Raw genomic sequence first — 21,796 nt, forward strand, 5'->3', positions numbered from 1 at the left:
CATCCTCAAACCAAGTTTGTGTGGCTCTTCATTCCATATCAACTTGCAGCATTTAGCGCTAACTTCCACCTTGCTGTCGACTACTTGACACTGAACAAACAAAAATATTCATCATTCAGCTCTGAATTAACTAGAAATACAGTTAGCTAATGTTAGCTGCAATGATAACTTTTTGAGCTATCAACAACAGCTGAAATTACTAACTAATAGCTAAATAAATAGCTAACATTTTTTATGGGAAATGGAATTGAACAGAAGTGTTGTAAGTGTTAAAGAACACATACACACATGTCAATTGTGACTGCAGATGTATATACTCATCATCAATGCTAATGTTAGAAAATGTTACCTTACTCGGATAACTATGGGTGAATTCTTACACAAATAAATAATATCCTTTAATCAGCTTTGTTGCTTAGTGTATGCCAGTCACTGCAATAGTCTCTGCATCCTTTCCATTGCAAATGCAGCTGATGATAATGCTATGTTTGATAATAATTGTGTTTCTGTGGTAAACAATTTTTATGAAAAGGGCTAGTTGTTATAAGTAACACCTTTCAACAACCCTGGCGTTTTAAATAATCTATGCTTCAAGAGTTAGAATGAAGTGAGTCACTTTTTAAAGGACTCTTGTAGCTGCTGCTTTTAGATTGACATTCCCAATGGCTCTTACAGTATCGATATTCTCAGTGAACGCTTGTCCTTTCTGGGGACATTTTCATACCTCCGAGACATGTACATTTTTGATCACTGTCTCAAATTTCTTGCCAAAAATGTTGAAAATGGTCTTTCATGGTTATGTATTGTGTACAAAAAAGACCTTGGTATATGGCTCAGTGATAAATTTTAAAGACCGTACATTGGCAGTTGTTTGGCAAGTACACTTTTAATAAATCTTACACTTAGCCACTTAAATGCATCTTTTTAGCAAAAGATAATTTTATACAATACATACACACACACACACACACACACACACACACACACACACACACAGACACACACACACATAAAATTATATATATATATATATATATATATATATATATATATATATATATATATATATATATATATATATATATATATATATATATAAAAACACTGTAGTATTTGATTTTATTATAGGATAATTACAGACTGTACACAATTAATTTTTAATTTGCCTCATCAAACCAGCTCAAAATTATCAGGAGGGGCTTCATGAAATGGTGGAAATGTGTTTAACAGCACCCTCTGCAATAATATAATTATCACCTTCATATGACACTGCATACACCTATTACAAAAAAACAACATAATATAGGCTCATTGATTTATAGTGACAACATTTGTTTACATTCATAATAAATTTTACTTTTAAAAAATTACATAATTTAATTTAAATTAAATCACTCATCTCACTTTGCTACAGATGAAGATGATAACTCTGTCCTTTTGTATAGCCATTTGCTCTTTTTTCACTCTTAAGTCTTAAAATGTCGATCCATCCACATGCTACTTACTCTGCAGAGGTCCGGCTCCCACCTGTTAAACGATACTGTATTGCAAAGATAGTAAAGACTGTTTCTTTATTGTCACTTTTATAATGACATCTGTAATAATTGTATGTAATAATAATGCCTTTTCATATTTTCCATAGGGAGTTTCCATTTTCATATTTTCTATAGGGAGTGACTGCAACAAGGACTGAGGAGACTACAAACAGTGAAGCTCACTTTTCAATGAATCCAACAATTAAAAAGTCCATCAAAATGTTTTTTTAAAAAATGTTTAAAATCTGGGTGAGAATTTGCTTGCCGTCTTTATAGTTGGCAGTTTAGATATGAGGTGATTTTCATTTTTCATATCTAAAGTAAAATGCTGAATTTTTTTTGTATTAATTAAATAAATTAATATAATAAAACTACGTTATATTGAGTTTGTAAATTATAATCTAAGCTTTCACTGGATATATATTTTGTTATTTTATTCAAGAAATATGACAGCCAAATTGACCAAACCCGTGTTCAGCAAAAAACAACAACAACAACATACAAACAAACAAACAAAAAACTGTTCATAGACGTAACACAATTACTGCTGCAATAAGGTAGCCTACAGAGAGCAAAGAGAGACCTCCATTAGAAGGGAAGATGAAATTTTAGTAAAATTATGCTCTGACCCACTACTCACTAAGTAGCAGCTGTACGTTTTCAGTTTTGTGTGTGCGCGCGCCGTGAGCTATGATGTCAGAGCTGGGGGAGGGCATCGCCCCCATAGCGCGCAGCATGAACGCAACGCGGCAAAGAGGATGTGCGAGCAAGCGGCGCGCTACTGCAGGAACTGCGTCCCTCCACAAGCTGCTCCACAAGGACCAAGCCAAGCTGCGGGCGCAGGACAGCAGCGAGCAGACAAGAGTCCCCGTGCAGAGCAGTGAGACCGCGACGGCCGCGCAGCCCAGGAACGGCGGCTCACAGCCCGGCGCCATAGTTGGGCTTGTGCGCTGGATCGTCACCAATATGAGCGACAACAAGAGCATCTCGACGCGCGAGTACGGCAAGGAGGAAGCGGCCGTGGCGCAAGAGCAATTCTTCGCTCCGGAGCCGCGCAAAGGCATTTCAGCCATCCTAGACGTAAGTGGCTTCCTGTTTATCAGCGAGCTGCTTTAAGTGCACTTCATTTTCAGGGATGAGTAGCGACGGTGGAGCGCACAGGTTGAGGTTTAATTAGGGTGCTGACTGAGAACACAGCCCCAGTGTAAATTCTACAGCTTGTGCGACTAAATTAACGTCGTATTTGCTCCACAGCCGGTCTCCTACTTCAGAGAAAGCAGCGGAATATTCGCCTATACATTATACTTATTTCACCATCGTTCATTTTACTGTTATTCATGAACTCACACACACACACACTTAAACTCGGCAAGGAGTGTTAATTAGCTGATTAGCTGAAGGAGTTGTTAGAAGAGGGGGAAACATTAAAATGTGCAGGAAAAGCGTTTTTCAGGACCAGGGTTGGGTATCTAAAGCGGATAACTCGGAACCCATTGATCAAATAAGCGCGCTCTCTCCAATGGTACATAGATCAGTGTTGCCAGATTGGGTTATTAACGGCTTAAATGAGGGTTTTTTGGCGGTCACATTTCCGTGGGAAAATGTTCAGTGGGATGGTAGCTGATGGTAACTATTATTTAATTACAGTTTGGACTGGTATGTAGTAAATTGGATGGATTTTAAACCGTGCTTAATGTGGAACCAGTGAGCTCAATCTAGCAACCCTTGCAAACATCTGGCAATTTAATAGCAAACCGACAAATAAGATTATTTTTGCTGTTGCCTTCTAGTCTGTATTTTTGTACTCATTTGACATGACGACACACTCAATGAATAATTGATTTTTCTTTTCTTTATTCACAGAAACCTGCCAATTAGGCTTCATGGATGGCTCACAAGGGCGAGGTCTTGGAAGTATTGATTTAGTAGTGTTGCTTTACACATCAGCATAATGGTTGCCCTCGATGGGCCACATTAACAGTATGAATGTAACAAAATGCATTGTAATTTAAAATAAATTAAACTACACCTTATTATATTGTTAAATAACTTACTGTATTTATTATGTATTCAACTTACAAATATTACATATGCATTTGCACAGATGTAAAAATAAATGTTCAGTTTGAAACCCACATTACTTGAATCAGTGTTCAAACTATTTAAGCAAATAAAGAAAAATATTATAAACAAGTTATGATATTAACCCTTAACTTCATTCAGAACTTTTTTCAACAGTCGGGGGGGGGGCCTATGGCACAACCAACATGTATTACAGAAGTAGCATTTTACAAAAAGAACAACAACAATGAGGTGATGCTGCCTGTCCTTGAACACATCAAGTAGATCCGTCCTCACCCTGAGACACCATCTCACACACATCCTCATTCATAGATCATGTTCTGGAAATAACAAACACAAAACAAAATGCAAGCACAATCATTAAATTGTACACATATTCTACTGTTTTTAGTCTTGGTTTAAATGCATTCTATTTTAATTCAGGTTTTTAAAAATGCTTACCTATGTTTTCTGGCCGGATGTCTGACACCGTTTTCCCCTGGCCAGAGTATCAATGTCTGGTTTTAGGTCTTATGCTGAGGCAATCCACATAACAGCATGGAGGTTGTCATTGGTAATGCGTGATCTGTGCTTGGTCTTGTTTAAATTCATTATTGAAAACATCTGTTTGCACAGATAGGTGCTCCCAAACATGGACAGAATACGAGCAGCATGAAGTCAGAGCTGTGGCATCAAACCAGGGGGCAGTACACTGTAAAAATCCTCGATTGCAGCATCCTGGAACTTGGCTCTTAGGCCACTATCGGTTTGAAGCTCAACTAACTCCATCTGCATGTTATGGGGCACACTGCAGACGTCGGCGATGAATGGACTGGCAAAGATGTCAAAACCAGAGTGCTGCGCTTTAAAGTCAGAGAAGTGTCGATCAAACTCATTTATTAACCGGTTCAGTTTGGTAGTCAACCGACCACATGAAAAAGCACCAGGAACTGAGGCTGAGATGATCTGACAAGTAGGAAAGTGGGCGAGATTGTCCTGCTCCACCTGACACTTCCAGAGGTCGAGTTTACACTGGAAAGCTGTGATCATGTCGGACATCTCTGTGATGACTTGTTTACGTCCCTGCAGTTTCTGATTCAGCTGAGCCAGATGCTTGGTTAAGTCACATAACATAGCAAAGTCACACAGCCAGTTTGGATCTGATAGTTCAGACAAGGGTTTTCCTTTGCTCTGCATGAAAAGAGCAATTTCTTCTCTCAGCGCAAAAAATCGTTTGAGGACTTTGCTCCTACTCAGCCACCTTACTTCTGTATGGTACGGCATATCTCCATGCTCTGAGACCCACTCCTGCAAGAACAGCTGGAACTGGCGGAGATTCAGGCCACGCGCCTGAATAAAGTTCACTGTTTTCATGACCGTGGTCATAATATCATCCAGCTCCAGAACCTTTCCACACAGAGCTTCTTGATGGATAATGCAGTGATACGTAATCATGGGCGTGTGACAGTTACTTTTTTGCAATTTCTCCTTCATTAGTCCAACCAAGCCTGTTTTTCCTCCACACATCGCAGGTGCACCATCTGTTGTGGTCCAATGCATGGCAGCTACATCCAAGAGCTCCTCAGTGACAGAGAGGTCCGGATTCATGCCTCTAATAAAAATGGATAGATGTGCTGTATCCATGTTGTCTGTGCTTTCATCCATAGCTGAAAAAAAAAGATTGACAGCCGCATGTCTCTTTGGCCAGCTGTGTTGCTAAATTTTCTGTTAATTCCTTAACTCGGTCCATGATGGTGTTTCTTGACAAACTGACATTTTGAAAAGTCTGTATCTGGTCAGGAAACACCTGCTCACACACTTTTAGCATGCACTGCTTCAAAAATGCACCCTCTGAAAAAGACTTTGAAGCTTGGCGATTTCTTCAGCCACAATAAAACTAACTTTCACTGCTGCATCATTTTTGGCTGTAGCTTTTGTGAGCACATTCTGCTGTGACTGCAATTTGCCTTTTAATTCAGCTGAAATTCTTTGTTTTTCTTGGAGGATAAATTTACCATACTTAGCTCCGTGTATGGTGTCAAAATGCCGACGTAGATTGTACTTTTTTACGACTGACACCGCCTCATAACACACAAGACATACTGGTTTTTCACCTTGAAGTACGAACATGTATTCGTTCTCCCATCGTTCGTGAAACTGCCTTCCTTGTGCATCAATTTTTCTCTTCTTGGACATGTTGAGGTTAATTAGCGGAGATTTCTCAGTTTCAAATCGCCTTGACGTGACTTTGCTGCAGATGTAGTTTATGTGGCCCTCAGTATGATTTTTTTCGGAAAGGTGGAAAGGCCTACATTACCCATAATCCTCGACCACCGATGATTTTTTTCACGCCCCTAGGCGTCTGATACTGACAGAAAAGGGACCCTTCCACATCTGTATGAAACGCTCTGGGTTCTCAATTGACTCCAATATAAACCCGTCCGCGGCGGTAAGAGACGCATAGAGCAGAGGCTACAGCTGTCCATTCACTCATTCACAATAATAACCCGATCACGGCGATATATGACGCTATCAGACGCCTAGGGGCTTGACAAATCGTCAGTATTTAATGAGTTGGGAATGAGAACAGCAAAAACGTATGTTAAGACAATCATGCACCTATCACGTTCTCGCGGGCCTTGAGTTTGACGCATGTGCACTAGAGAAAAAGCAGAGAGAGGCAAAAAAAAAAAAGGAGAAAGATAAATGGTGCAGGAGGGGAGATGCAGAGTTTGGAATGAGAAAAGGAGGGAGGGAAGGAGATGGGGAGAGGGAAGTGCAATTACCTGGGTCTATTACCAAGTCTATTACCTGGGTGATGCCTCGGCTCGTGGTTGGGCAGTGAAGGCATGATTACTGTTCATCTAAGTTCATAGACCATTCTTTTATTAATGGAAAACAGTGCTGAGCAGGTCACATCAACAAAACATAAACCTCTATGTAATGAAGATATGATCGGTATGTACATACAATCATGTGGAAAAATAAGTACATCTCATGGAAATTATTGGATTTTTTTCACCTATTTGGACAAGCAAATTTTATCATCTTTGAAACCGTTCCTATTAAAAGCTGACACTCAATCGAACACATAACATTGACATTTTGTAGTAATTTTGCAATTTAAATTAACAAAAAAACAAAACAAACCCAGATCAGTCACATGGAAAAAGTATGTAGACCCCTACATTTATTACACCTTCAAATCCATAAAATTAGAATCATGTGTTCAAGATTGGGTACCAGTGATTAGAACCTGCTTAGTGAGTGCAGGTGAAACCTGCCTTATTTATCCCCCTCTCATATCTAGTGTCTAGTGTTCCCTTTGCTACTGAGGTGTGTGGTATCATCATGCCAATATCTAGAGTTCTATAAAGTCTTCAGAAAAAGGTTGTGGATGTCTGAGTCTGGAAAGGGATTTAAAAAGATCTCCAAATTATTTGAAATACATCATTCCACTGTAAGGAAAATAATCTACAAATGGCACAGATTTCAAAGGACTGCCAATTTGTCCAGGACTGGCCGTCCCAGAAAATTCAGCCCAAGAGGCAACCATCTGATGCAAAAAAGATTTCATCACAGGTTCTGCTAGTAAGTCTTGAAACTTTTCATGTCAAAGTGCATGCTTCTACAATCAGAAAGAGATTGCACAAATTTGACTTGCATGGGAGACGTGCCAGGAAAAAGCTTTTGTTGTCTAAAAGAACATTAGAGCAAGATTACAGTTTGCCAATGACCATATAGGTAAAGAGCGGACCTTTTGGAATAATGTGCTCTTGACAGATGAATCAAAGATAGAGGTGTTTGGCCACAGTAACAGAAGACATGCTTAGCGCAGACCAAAGACAGCTTTTCAGGAGAAGCAACTCATACCATCTGTGAAGCACAGTGGTGGAAATGTTATGGTTTGGGTTGCTTCTCTGCTTCAGGAACTGGAGCGATTGCATTCATTGATTCAACTAAGAATTCTGCATCATATCAAAGAGTGCTTGGAGATAATGTGAGGCCATCTGTCCAAAAGTTGAAGTTGAACTGAAAGTGGACCTTCCAACAGGATAATGATCCTAAGCACACTAACAAATCCACCAAGGAATGGCTCAAAAAGTAGAAATGAAGGGTTATGGAATTGCCTAGTGAAAGCCCATGGCAATACATGCAACACAATCCTCAAACACCTTCACCTGAAAGAATATTGAATGGAAGAGTGGTCAAAAATTCCAGCAAGTTGATATCAGGGAGTGGTGGACAATTATGCAAAACGCCTACAAGATGTTATTTCTGCTAAAGGAGGCCAAAGGTGTACTTACGTTTTCCACAGAAGAATTTCACATCTATCGATATTTATGTTGAATAAATGATTGAAAAATTTATTTTCCTTCTTGTTTTGTTCAAGTATATAAACTTTATTAATATGCACTGTTTCAAAGAGGATCAAATGTTTCCTTGTTCAAATATGTAAAAAAAAAATGGAGCATACTTATTTTTTGACATGACTGTAATTTTCACATACAATCAGGTGTAGACATATTAGCACCCCAGATGAAAAGGGATTAGAACGGGAATGAAAAATGCTTTTGTGGTTAATTAGCTTAATCTCACACTGATAAATAAGAGAGGAATTTAAACATTAATGTATTCTAAGAAAACAAAAAAAACATTTTTTAAAATGTGATTTAAGTATTTGAATACTGCCATATTCAGATCCTTATACTGGGTTACTGGTACCATTGAACCATTAGTTGTACCTAACAATAGAATGAGTGTTTCCACCAGCCAGTCTGAAAGTCGTTACTATCGGAATTGGCTTACCCATATGAAGTGGGGAGGGAAGAACGCCTGCATGTAGTGCTGGGCAATGTTCCGGTTTAATTTGGTTAATTTGAATTAATGTTTTAAAGCAATTTTCAAAATATTAATTCAAATTAACGAAATTAATCATGAAATTGCCGAGCACTACATGCAGTCGTTCTTCCCTCCCCACTTTGTTATAACATCAACAGTTCTGTCTCACCTCTCCTAACCACAAGGTGGGGAGAATCACCTGGATACCCTCTTGTGTACATGTCTTGTGCACATGTACCTTCCATCTGTTAACTTTCCATTGTCCCTGATGCACCAACCAACAGATTAGCCGGCCTGTGACTATATAATGTTAGTGCGGTCAAGCAGTTTTACCCCCATCATAACATATGCATCTCTTGGCTGGTCTTTGCTAACAAGCCATACTGCAAGACTTCGCTCACTCAGCCAGTGTCTGTAGCCCCTGAAAGCAAAAGACAAGCATCAGTTATGTGCTCTCTGCACTGGCATTGACCATCTTAAGGACGCCATCAGATATCCTCCATGCTGACAGTGGGATGATGCCCAGCTGGCAGATTAGACCTTGATTCAGAGTCTGAATCTGATCCAAGTGCTCCAGCCTAAACTGCTAGTCAACAAAGACTGATAAGCAGAGTATGAAGCTGAGAAAGCTGCGTCTCTATATGTCTCTAGAATTATGTCATAAATTTACACAAAATACAATTCCAAAATTTTTTGGACAGTATGGAAAATGCTAAAAAATCATTTGAAAATTCAATTCACCCTGTACTATATTGAAAACACATTATTAACAGATTATTTGATATTTTACATTGTGAATTTAATTTATTTTTGAAAATATACACTAATTTCAAATTTGATGACTGCAACATACTTCAAAAAATGTGGGACAGTTGACTGTTTAACACTGTGTAACATCACCCTTTCTTTTAATAACACTTATTAAATGTTTGGTAGGGCTGTGACTATGGCCATGACAACCGCACCACTACGGTGATAGTTTGCTAACGCAGTGGTGGAGTGCCATCTGCAGTGGTGTCACATCACACGCCATGTTAATGTTTCTGCTTGAGTGGGCACTATGACAAGTATAAAGTACAATGTTTTGTGTACAAGTATAATAATAACAGTTGCCATATTAATTCGTATTTTAATGACAACATAAAGTTGATCGACCAAGTCTAAATAGGGTGTCTAAACCTCTGGTTATTGTAATATTTTCTAGTTAAGTGTACATAGGAAACTATGGTATGATTATATAAAGCTAATCTTAACTCAGATATTGTTGGTCTATCTCTGTAAATTTTAGTGGTCATGACCTCTGACTAGAAATAACGTTACTATAACTAAGTGTTACTATCTAAGGGGACTAAACAAAGTAATCCAAATGAATGAGCACAATTTAAAGTATAGAATAAACTAGAATTAATCAAATGTAAAAGATCAAAAGTATCAAAATACAAATAACTAGGAAACAAATACAACATTGAGGTTTTTACAATTGGAGTCAGATTTAATTTAAGAGAGTCAAACAGAATTGGAATGACAAATTTAATAATATTTATAAATGTATTCACCTCACTTCAAAAAGACAGAAACATGTGGGAATCCTTCTACCACATCATTGGATACCGTTGTTGGACCAGTGAGTGGACCCTTACATTTATAATACAAAAATGTCAACCTGAGAAGAGCTCTAATCAGCTAATTAACTCAAAACTCCTGCAAAGGTTTCCTGAGCCTTTAATCTCTGTCTGGTTCAGTACACACAACCACAATCATGGGCAAGATGAAAGTAAATTTTGCATTTCATTTGGAAATCAAGGTACCAGAATCTGGAGGAAGAGTGGAGAGGCACAGAGTCCAAGTTGCTTGAAGTCCAATGTGAAGTTTCCACAGTGATGTCAGGGGTAGAGCGGGTTGTCCACTAATCATAGCGTTGGCGGTTCCCGGCCCACGTCTCAACATGCGGAAGTGTCCTTGGGCAAGACACTGAAGCTAGCACCTTGCATGGCAGCACTGCAGCCATTAGTATGTGAGTGTCTGTGTGAATGAGTGAATGAGAAATAGTGTAAATCGCTTTGTAGAACTGCTAAGATTAAAAAACTATGATTTGGGGTGCCATGTCATTTGTGTTTTCTCAAGTCGAGAGTCTATGCCACCATATAGCAGGAGATTTTGGAGCACTTCTTGCTTCCATCTGCTGACAAGCTTTATGGAGATGCTGATTTCCTTTTCCAGCAGGACTTGGCACCTGCCCACAGTGCCAAAACTACTAGTAACTGGTTTGCTGACAATAGTATTACTGTGCTTGATTGGCCAGCCAACTCGCCTGACCTGAACCCTATAGAGAATCTATAGGGTATTGTCAAGAGGAAAATGAGACACCCTTGACCCAACAATACAAACGAGCTAAGGCCGCTGTCAAAGCAACCTGGGCTTCCATAATGCCTCAGCAGTGCCACAGGCCTCCATGCCACGCTGCATTAATGCAGTAATTCATGCAAAAGGAGCCCCGACCAATTATTGAGTGCATAAATTAACATACTTTTCAGAAGGTCGACATTTCTGTATTATAAATTCTTTATTCTAATATTTTGAGATGCTGGATTTTTGATTTCCATGAACTGTAAGCCGTAATCATCAAGATTAAAAGAAAAAAAAAGGCTTGAAATATTTCACTTTATGTTTAATGAATGTAGAATATATGAAAGTTCCACTTTTTGAATTTAATTATGAAAAAAAAAACTTTTCTATAATATTACAATTTTTTGAGATGCAGCTGCATACAGTGGGGGAAATAAGTATTGGATGCATCAACTTTTTTTTTTTTTTTTTTTTTTTTTTAACCAGACATCAGTATTAACTGAAGAAATCTGGAAATATAAAGAATTCACAACATTAACGTCCATAAATAAAGTTATGTGTAATAAAGTGGAATGACAAGAAAAAGCAGTTCTCCAAGGCAAGGAACCAGCTGAAATCCATAAGTAATTATACCCCTATCTGTGCAAATTAATATCAGCTGGGTTACTAAATTGATGGTCTATAAAATTCGTTATTCATTACCAAGGTGTCACACAAGAAACATCTCATGGGTAAAAACAAAGAGCTCTTCCAAGACCTACGGAACCTATATGACTTTCTTTCTCCTGTGGATCACAAAAGAATATATTTTGAAGGATGTCTGAGCTGTTTTGTTTTCATATAATGGAAGTCAATGGGGATCAAAAAAGCACTATAAATATTGACATTTAAATGGCCTTTAATTTAAGATGTGCCTAAAGCAAATCCTCAGTCAACACTTTCTGTCTTGAAGATCCACAGAGAAGACAACATCTGGCTCAAAGAAGAGGTGTGGAAGAAATTAATTCAGCTGCCAAAGAGTCTCTGTTTGTCAAAGAGATGGCCGTGGCATTGTGGGGGACAACCACTTTAAAAAGCAGAAATGTGTCAGGAAAGGGGTGTCCTACAAATAAAAATTCTGCAAAGCCTCCCTTGACACCCTCCAAGTTTTGAGAGGTAATCTAATTTTTTTTATGCAATAAGGCATGTATGTAACCATAATCAATTTTGTTAAAAAAAATAAAAATAAATAAAAATTAGTTGATAGTTTTGATGTTTGTAAAAAAAAAATGATGTTCAGATATTTTTCCATTTATATTCACTAAATCGCTTCTTGGTAAATAAACTATCTAGACATATTTAACATTTAAATGCCTACAGATATATATTTAACTTCATGGGGTATAAAGTAAAGATCACTACACTAACTTTTTATCTTTATATGAGCAATAAATAAGAGTAAGAGGAACAACTATTAGGAGCATTATTTGGAATGTTTCTAGATTAGTGTAGGCTACTTATTTTTTAAAAAAAAGGCAAAATATGCAACAAAAAAAAACTACATCTGACCCTATGGTGTGCCTTTCTAATTAGTTTTACTAACAAAAGAGACAAATTAGTAATATCTGATATTTTTCTTTTTACTTTCAAGTCTGCTTCAGTGACTCAACGAACTAATCTACTCAAACCCAAGGAACCCGAAAAGAGAGTGAGCGAGAGAAGAGGCAGAAGCTAGTGGGGTATTACACATCCCAAAAAATACAAGACATTGTACAAAAATGAAAGGAATCATGAATATGTGAACTGAAACCGAAATACAATTACAATTGTTGAAATAGTTTTAATCATTCCAACTAATTATTTTGTACACAGTTGTTAGAATGGGGTAGAAGCACAAATTAAATCTGCAAGCAGCGATGATGGGGCCCTCCCCTCGACCTGGGTGCATGTTGGGGCTGCTCTGCCAGGGGAAAGTCATTCCATTTTTTTTTAGCACGATGAAATCTCTAGGAGTAGTTTGTTAAAGTACAAGGCCTGGAAATGGCAAAAACAGAGCAAAAATTGAAGAGAAAAATCTAAATAGCTGACTTCCTGTTGAGTTTAGGGCATGAGTCCAAGAGACTTTTGTACGCGTTGTGTACTGAATTTAATACATGCACAAATGTAGCGCGAGGTGCACATCGTTGAAATTTTGTAGGTGGTGCTATCAAGCCATTTTGCCACAATCAATTCTGGAACCCTTGTCAGATGTAAATTTTCATTAGTTCTGACACCTGTGCAAAGTTTCCAGCTAAGACCATCCTCATCAACAGTGACAAGCTAAGACCAGCTTCACCGACAGTGACCAGCTAAGACCAACCTGACCAGATTAAATAAAGTTGTCAAAAAAAAACTCTAAAAGCATCATGCGGAACCAGCAATAACCAGGCTGGGATACCAGCTAATACCAGCTTATGCTGGTTTTAGCTGGGGTTTTTTTCAGCAGGGTGACTTTCCCTACTTCTCCTATCTCCTGTCCTCAAAAAAAGTCACTGCAGTCCATATTTACTTCTCCTTCCTCCTCCTCCTAGACTCCTGCCATATTTCCCACTCCAATTCCTCTCAACAGCTTCGTTTCAGATTCATTCACAGGAAACACGTAACCCGTGTTTTTTAAATTTTTTTTATTGACAATGACCTTGAAACCGTACTCTAATATAATTTTAGATATTACATGGACCAAGAATATGACAAAACAGTAGGGCTTTCTGCAAGAAATATAAGATTTTTTGCTGAACAAGTCCTCTTTTCAACTATTTTCAACTTGAGGGTGCAAAAGCTATCACTGAGGAAAGATGTTAGAATTCCTCTCAGTTTGACTAATTAGATTATTTGATTTTACTAATTAATCTAATTTGTCCGTCATTGTGTGTACATTTTTCATAGCTTGCTAGTATACTGCTTAAATTTGCTGGTTGTACAGCAACAGGAGAATAACCGGGTGCGTCTCTGTTGTTGTGGTAACAGACAACAATGCAGGCGTAACTGTTCATTCACACCAAGTTGGTATTACCGAAGTTGAAAACTTTTAATACATTGAAAGCTGCCACAGTAATTCGTAGAATTTGTCTATATCTACATATTTCTGTTTAATATATTTTATTAAAGCAGATGTTACCTGTCTTCAACACAAAAATTAGTTCATGAGAGTTGCCAAAAAATAATCGACACAAACAGCTCAGAGAGTACAATTGACCTTTTTTTGCCATATCTAAAATTAGATTAGAGTAAGGTTTCAAGGCCATTGTGAAATAATCTCCAGCTAAGCTATTTTAGCGCATATCCCTGCTAAATGGTGCCAACTTCCTAATAGTGTACGTGGGCGTCAACTGCCAGTATCATCTTTTCGTGTAACAGTCCCTTCAGGATTTTGTGATTGCAGAAATTAATGCAAAATCAAGTAAACTTGAATTTTCAAAGAAGCTTGCAATTTTTCAAAATTACCACATATTTGGGGCAATAGGCACCATGTGACATCACCACAACATGCATTCAGCCAAAACTCTCTACGATTCACGTGCGTCGAACATGAGTACAGCTAAAAGGTCGTATTTACCAACAAACATCCCTGTGATAGATTGTGCAAAACAATTTTGTGCAAATGCAATTTCATGATGTCAATTTTCCGCAAAAAATAACAAACATCTGTGCAAATTTTGCAAGAAGCCACAGCAAAATCAAGCATTTTTGGCCACAACAATCACAAAAAATCTTTGCAAAAATCCTGTACAGACTGGTGTAATATGCATAATGCATTGAAAAATTCTGACACTTTTCTGTATTGTTTTCTTGCCATTTTTTTCATGCAGCAAAGAAGAAATGGGAAAATGGCATGTTTTTCCCTTTGCTTTGTTTTGAATTATTAATAGATGACTGAAATAACTCGTTGTTAATTTTTTCAAATCTCTTTTGGAAATGAAAATTGAATGACCAAAAGGTACATGGACCAACGTGCATGGATTTCTCATTTAGTTTGTGGGAGTGTTGGATCATTGTGATACCGGAGTGAAAAAATGTGCAGTACTTCTGTTTGGTATGGAAGCCCTAAGTAGCCATTTATTATTAATGTTTTTTTTCTGTTGTTTCCTCATGATCACAATATAACAAAAGTTGTTTTCTCTTGATCTCGACTTAATTTTCCTGTGTACTGGACATCCATCATCCCGAAGTCAATGGGGTTTTTGAATGGGTTTTTTGGTTAAATGCCTGAAATAAGGTCTGTGGTTAACACAAACTCAAGATATGTTCACGTTTTATTGTACACCATTAAATACACTAGCAATCCCCCACTCAGGATTTTTTAAAAAGATTTTACGTGTCTTGAAAAAGACGGTTGCTAACAAGTGGCTTAATGGGATTACAGAGGTTGTCAGGGACATTAAACGTCATCACGCCGAACAGGAAAACTCATCTACTACAGCCTTGCTGTGTTTATACTTGCACTCTTGCAGATTTATCAGTTTATAGTATTTTCCAATTGTATTATTTTTTAATATAAAGATTGAAAGAGTTGTCGGAAGCTTAGTGATGGTGACGTTGAAGTCATGCGACCGTGGTGTAGTTCGTTTATAGCCTAACATTAGCTTTTTACTTCTTGTGAGTGTATCTAGGCTTCAAAGTCTTATGAATGTTATATTAATGAACGAAACATGTAAGAATCATAAACTTTTGTTGGTCACAGAGTTTATTTTCTGCAATAATCCAAAAGCTAATGGAAATTCCTATTGGATTTTTGTTGAGGGAACCAGAGTGATACTAACTTCTGGGGTGGCCTAAAAAATGTCATCCCTGCAGGATTGACAACTTCCACATTAGTGTCCAACACTTGAGAAAGGGACACCCCTCTCTCTTAGTGCAGAGATAAAGTCCATCTCTACAAAGGGCAATTATTACATTCATGATGGCGAAGATGTCAACGTGCATGTAACACCAGTCCCATTCACAAAGCGCAAGATTTTCTCAGGATAAAATTACATCTTGAGAAAACAGCTTTTGGTTATGTCAAGATCACGAGAAAATTAAGTAAAGATCACGAGAAAACAACTTTTTGTTATGCCGAGATCATGAGGAAAAACAACTTTTATGTCGATATCACATGAAAATTAAGTTGTGATCACGAGAAAACATTTTTTTAATGTCGAGATGACAAGAAAATTAAGTCGGAATCACGAGAAAACAACAGATTTTTTATTTATTTAATTTTTTTAAATATATATAATGCATGGCCGCTTAGGGCTTCTGTAGTTGGGAGGCGGGATCAAATAGTTAGCACACCTTGTCACATGGTTATATACATTTAGTCTTGTTCAGAACTCTATAAACAATTTTAATGGGTATTTAATTATGTGCTCTTTACATATGTCAAATTATATCTATAGGTATGACTATACTTCACTTTTAAAATTCATTCTTGAGGAATACTGAACACCACAAATCGTATTGATTGTATGATTTTAACATTGTAAGGGGGCGACGCAAAGGTACTGCGACTCTTCATTGGGTGGTGCATACTTTTTTGTTATTGGTCAAAAGAAATGGCGGAACATTCCCATTGGTCTGGTGCACTGGCTGCAATGCGAATCCATCGCCATGCTGTTCACAATACCATGTTGACCAGAAAATAAAGTCTTGTATGGAAGCAGTATAATACCCAGAAATTTGTGTTAAAAAAGTTCTCTTAAATATATATTTATTTGACTTATTTATATATCTAAATATATTATATATATGATCCTTAATCCGATTGCCGTTTGTTGCTAGGCAGATTATGGTAATACTCGGCCATTTCTGCAGCTACCATTCCGAGGTAAGACCAACATGAATTGTTTTGTTTAAATAATCCAACATGTTGTGAGGTCAATTTTGAACCTTATACAAGGTTGATGTATTTGTTCGTATTTTAAAGCTTCACCGACCGACCTTAATGCCTTTAATTCTCCATTATACATCTTAAAGGTCTGTTTGACTAGATTGTTGTTTAGTCCCACCCAAAATGGAGACTTTCCTTCCTTGTTCTACAGCAGAAACTGGGATGGGCTCAACTATAAGCAGGGACCGAAAGGTCTATTACCAGTATTTAAAATCATTTAAAATTACTATCTGTTTGTTCAAAATTATAGTGAAGCTATGTAGCAAAAGAAACACGACCGCATTCGTGTTCCTGTAACGTTAATGGCTGCCTCTCTGTACTTATCTTCAATTATGCTGGTATCACGGTGCAGCAAAAAACCCGTGTTTTTGCAGTTATGGTTTTTGTGGTATGGTCCGGTTGGAACACTGAATCTGGCGGGTCAAAACAGGGGGAAATAATAATAAAAAAAGACCAACATGTCGTAATGGGAGATTTTATTATCGGTCGTTTTTTGTTTGTTTGTTTGTTTTTTTGACACCGATTTAAGCAGGCTTATGTACATTTCGGTCCATTTCCTTCACAATTTAACGCGCTTTCCCCTTCTACCCCAGAGAAATAATAGACTGACCGTTCCTTTAAAATCGCAGTCTAGCTAATACGTTAGTTATGGCCAGTCTCTAGTTGAACGAATGATGTATGTGAATAAAGTACAAACTTTCATCTATGAAACATTACAGTTTGTTAACGTGTGTTTGTTTTAGCTAGCCAGCTAGCTAGAGTTACACGTTCATATTTTCCACATGTTCAATAGTTAATACAAACGATTCTAGACAGGTAGCTGACTACATAGGAGTGTTGTGTTACAGACAGTAAACAAATAATCGGTTTGTTGACAAAGTTCAAATTAATTTCCGTTTTTTTTTTATTGTAATTTGATTGATTCAGGCCTAACTAGCCAACTATTGTTCTAACTATTTCCAGTGGCTAGGTAATGGTGCACTTCCAAGTTCTCATCCTACAGTTTATTAATTATCAATAACAGCAGTGTATGCTGAAACTGTATTTCAGTTCTATAGCTCTAGTTAAAAGCATTTGTATATACATAGGGTTGCCAACTTTGGCTTCCTATCTGGAGTGAGATTTATGAATCAAATGACCCTTTTTTTGCGCTGTGCAGAAATGAAAATTAGGGGGTAAAATGTGCGTAATGTCATACATCACTTTTTCCACTTGATTGTTTCTATTAATTCCTCAAAGCCCCTTGTCTTTGCTCTCCATTGCCGTCAGTACTTTTCATGAAAGTCCCCATGAAATGAAAAATTGAAGTTTTGTAGCTTTTAATATAAGCACGTTAGCCTTAAGGTTATCTTTAACCTAGTGTGCTCCAAAACAATGACAAAATTCACATTTACAAGATATATGCTTTCAAAATGTACAGTTTCTTTCAACCACCAATGCAGACCAACAATTTTGGTGACATCATTCTGCATTTCGTCTCCTCATAAGATTTTCTGTTCAATCAAATGCTCTCTAGAATCTGAAGGGTCCCGTTCCTCACCATTATAAAAATCCATGGTACCACTTGTCAAGTACAGCTTAGCCTGGCTGGTTATCTCAAACAAGCGTTACTGTACTGGTCACTTGTGTACAAGCACAATTTCTCTCCCTGGAACAATGGTAATATCACTTATAACAACAAAATGTCATTATACATGGAGAATTGGTTCCAGCATAACATATTAATTGTAAACCAGCTTATTGACAAGAATGGGCAATTATACACTTGTAAATGAATAATAATTAAGGCTATCCTCAGTGGCATGCTGACTTTAACCAAATCTTCAGTTGATGATATTAATGATTCCCCAACTTTTTCCATTTTTGATAAACATTTTAAAAATAATTTATAAGAAACTCCATTATTGTCAGATCCAGTCCTCCATGTAAATCAAGATGGCTTAATTCTCACCATTTATCATCTGGAAATAACCTTATAAATGTAAATGTTATCTCTACCTCATTTTGGGTTGACTTTAAAATGGACATGAGTACAAAATTTAGCAAAACCTTAAATTTAAAACCATATGATATTTTACTTTGTTTACAAAACCCATATTTTTCTGAAAAACAAAATGACATGATTGATATTTTAATTATTTTAGCAAAGTTTTATATTCACAAGACAAGAGGAACTAAAAAAAACCCTTAATATATTACCTTCTGTAACACTGATATTAATGAATGATTTGAAACCCTTTCAAACATGAAAATACAAAACAAGAAACTCATGAAAATGGTAAAAATTCTAAAACCTTTCAGATACATGTAACTGCCCAAGCATTAATATTTTCCGTTCTATTGCTCTTGTTATTACTTTTGTTTTTTAATTTTATTTCACATTCTCTGAACTGTTAAACAATGCAGTTGACTTCTTTTTGCTTTGTATTTGACCATGTTATTGACTTAAGTACAATAAAGGTGTGTGTGTGTGTGTGGGGGGGGGGGGGGGGGGGGGGGGTAGATAGATGGCCTAGTCTGGGTTGTGAGGTAAGCTAAACACTATTGCCTATTTTAAAACGTGGCGGAGCCACACTATCTTCTGCCCTGACTTCCTGTTTCAGTGGAAAAATAACGTCAACACATCAAATAATGCTGCGCGTTTCAAAGCACTTGATGGGGACTTTAAAATATCGTCCCTGTCTTCTACAGTGTCTTTATCCTCTCTCTCCTTAAAATACAACCCCAATTCAGAAAAAGTTGGGACAGTATGGTAAATGCTATAAAAACAAAGGAGTGATTTGTAAATGTACCTTGACTTGTATTTAAACAAAAAAAGTATAAAGACAAGGTATTTGATGTTTTACCTCATCAACTGCATAGTTTTGAAATTGATGCATGCAACACGTTCCAAAAAAGTTGGGATGGTGAAATTTAGGACTAATAGCGATGCAGCAAGTTGAAATAAGAAGGTGATGTGAAACAGGTGAGGCAGTCCTCTAATCATAATATATAAAGAGCCTCCAAAAAAGGCCTTGTCCTTCAAGAGCAAGGATGGGTCAATGCTCACCAATCTGTCAACAGATGCGTCAGCAAATAATCTAACACTTTGAGAACAACATTACCCAAAGACAAATCGGTAGGATTTTGGGCATTTCACCTTCTACAGTGCACAACATAATTAACAGATTCACGGAGTCCGGTCAAATCTAAAGGGCAAGGTCAAAAACCACTTCTGAATGTGTGTGATCTCCGATCCCGCAGACGTCACTGTCATGAGTCTGTAATGAATATCCTGGCATGGGCTCGGGAATACTTTGGTAAACCTTTGTCAGTCAACACCATTCGCCGCTGCATCCACAGTTGCAAATTAAGGCTTTACTATGCAAAGCAAAAACCATACATCAACACTGTCCAGAAGCGCTGCCGACTTCTCTGGGCTCGGTCTCATCTGAGATGGACAGTAGTACAGTAGAATCGTGTTTTGTGGCCCGACGAGTCAACATTTCAAATAGTTTTTGTACAAAAAAAGCCAAAGAGGAAAATGACCATCCAAGCTGTTGTCAGTGTCACATCCAGAAGCTAGCATCTGTCATGGTATGGGGGTGTGTTAGTGCCAGTGGCATGGGTAACTTGCACATCTGTGAGTGCACCATGAATGCAGAAAGTTATGTGCACATTTTGGAGGAGCATATGCTGCCATCCATAGCAGGACAACGGCAAACCACATTCTGCTCAGATTACAAGCGCATGTTTGCGTAAGCAGAGAGTGTGGGTGCTAGCATGGCCTGCCTGCAGTCCTGACCTGTCTCCGATTGAGAATGTGTGACGCATTGTGAAGCACAAAATAAGACAACAAAGGCCCCATACAGTTGTGCAGCTGAAGAAATGCATAATGGGTGCATGGGGGGGAAATTCGGCTTGCTAAATTTAACTAAGTGGGATCTTTAGTGCCCAAATACTTAAGTTTTATTAAAAGAAAAGATGATGTTACACAGTGGTAAACGGTCAACTTTACCAACTTTTTTGGAGTGTGCTGCAGTCATCAGATTTTAAATGATTGTATATTTTCAAAAATAAATGAAATTCACAAAGCAAAACATCAAATAATGTGTTTATAATGTATTTTCAATAGTGGAGGGTGAATTGAATTTGACTTGACTGAAAATGACTTTTTGCATTTTCCATACTGTTTGCATACCTTATGCAATCATAATGATCACAACTGTTGATCATAATTTCAAATTTCAATAAAACTGTCTGATGCAGGCTAAATTTCTGGTAAAGAATGAATGAATGATAACTATTTTAGACATGAAAATCAAATGATTTGTGTGGACAAATGCTTACGTTTCACATCAAAATCTCAACATCGTCTCCAGTGATTGTGGCGCAGGTGACAGTTAGCAGCTTATGTGCAGTGTCCTTACACAGTGCGGCAGAAAATGTGATTGGTACAGGACCTAGCTGATTCAGACTGGTCCAATCAAGAAGTTGTAGGGCTTCATTGCTCTAATAAACTCCACACCTTCTCGATACTGACAGAAAAAAATCATGTGAGCAGGTTTGTGACTATGCTGCATTTTTACATTGGCTTAATATTTCATTTGGCGTGAGATTTACTTGGGCAGCGTGAGACAGAGCCTGAAAGTGCATCTCTCATGCCAAATGCGCGAGTTGGCAACCCTGTATACATATTTGGGATCAAAGATGGATATGAGACGATGGATCAGAATTTCAATTATGTACAATCATTTCCACATATTTACATCTAGATGTGTTAAACAACTTAGAACATGGCAGACCACTCAATTTTAAGGTGAGCAAAAGTATTGGAACAAATATATGTAAATAACACTTAATGTTTGGTTGCATATCCCTTGCTTGCAGTACCTGATGAAGTCCTTTGTTGCGTTCAAAGTATTTTTTGGGTCATTGTCTTGCTGCATGATGTTTCTCTCAATTAGATTGGATGCATTTCCTTGTAAAATTCTGCTGCTATCATCATGAGTTACATCATTAATAAAGATTAGTTAGTTAGTTACAGAAGCAGCCATGTAAGCCCAAGCCATGACACTTCCTCCACCATACTTGACTGTTGAGCTTTTATGTTTCTGATCATGAGCAGATCCCTTCTTTCTCTGCA

At 37.5% G+C, this 21,796-nt stretch overlaps 1 protein-coding gene across 1 annotated transcript in view; it reads left to right on the top strand.

Moving 5' to 3' along the window:
• The first annotated feature begins 16,380 nt into the window (after positions 1-16,380).
• Positions 16,381-21,796, top strand: part of prdm10 (PR domain containing 10) — a 92,118-nt gene continuing 86,702 nt past the window's right edge. Inside the window, exon 1 of the mRNA XM_047154985.2 lies at positions 16,381-16,608. The gene's annotated coding sequence lies outside the window, so the exon portion shown is untranslated. The remainder of the gene's footprint in view (positions 16,609-21,796) is intronic.

This window comes from Ictalurus punctatus, chromosome 4, assembly GCF_001660625.3.
Source record: "Ictalurus punctatus breed USDA103 chromosome 4, Coco_2.0, whole genome shotgun sequence".
NCBI classification, from domain to species: domain Eukaryota; kingdom Metazoa; phylum Chordata; class Actinopteri; order Siluriformes; family Ictaluridae; genus Ictalurus; species Ictalurus punctatus.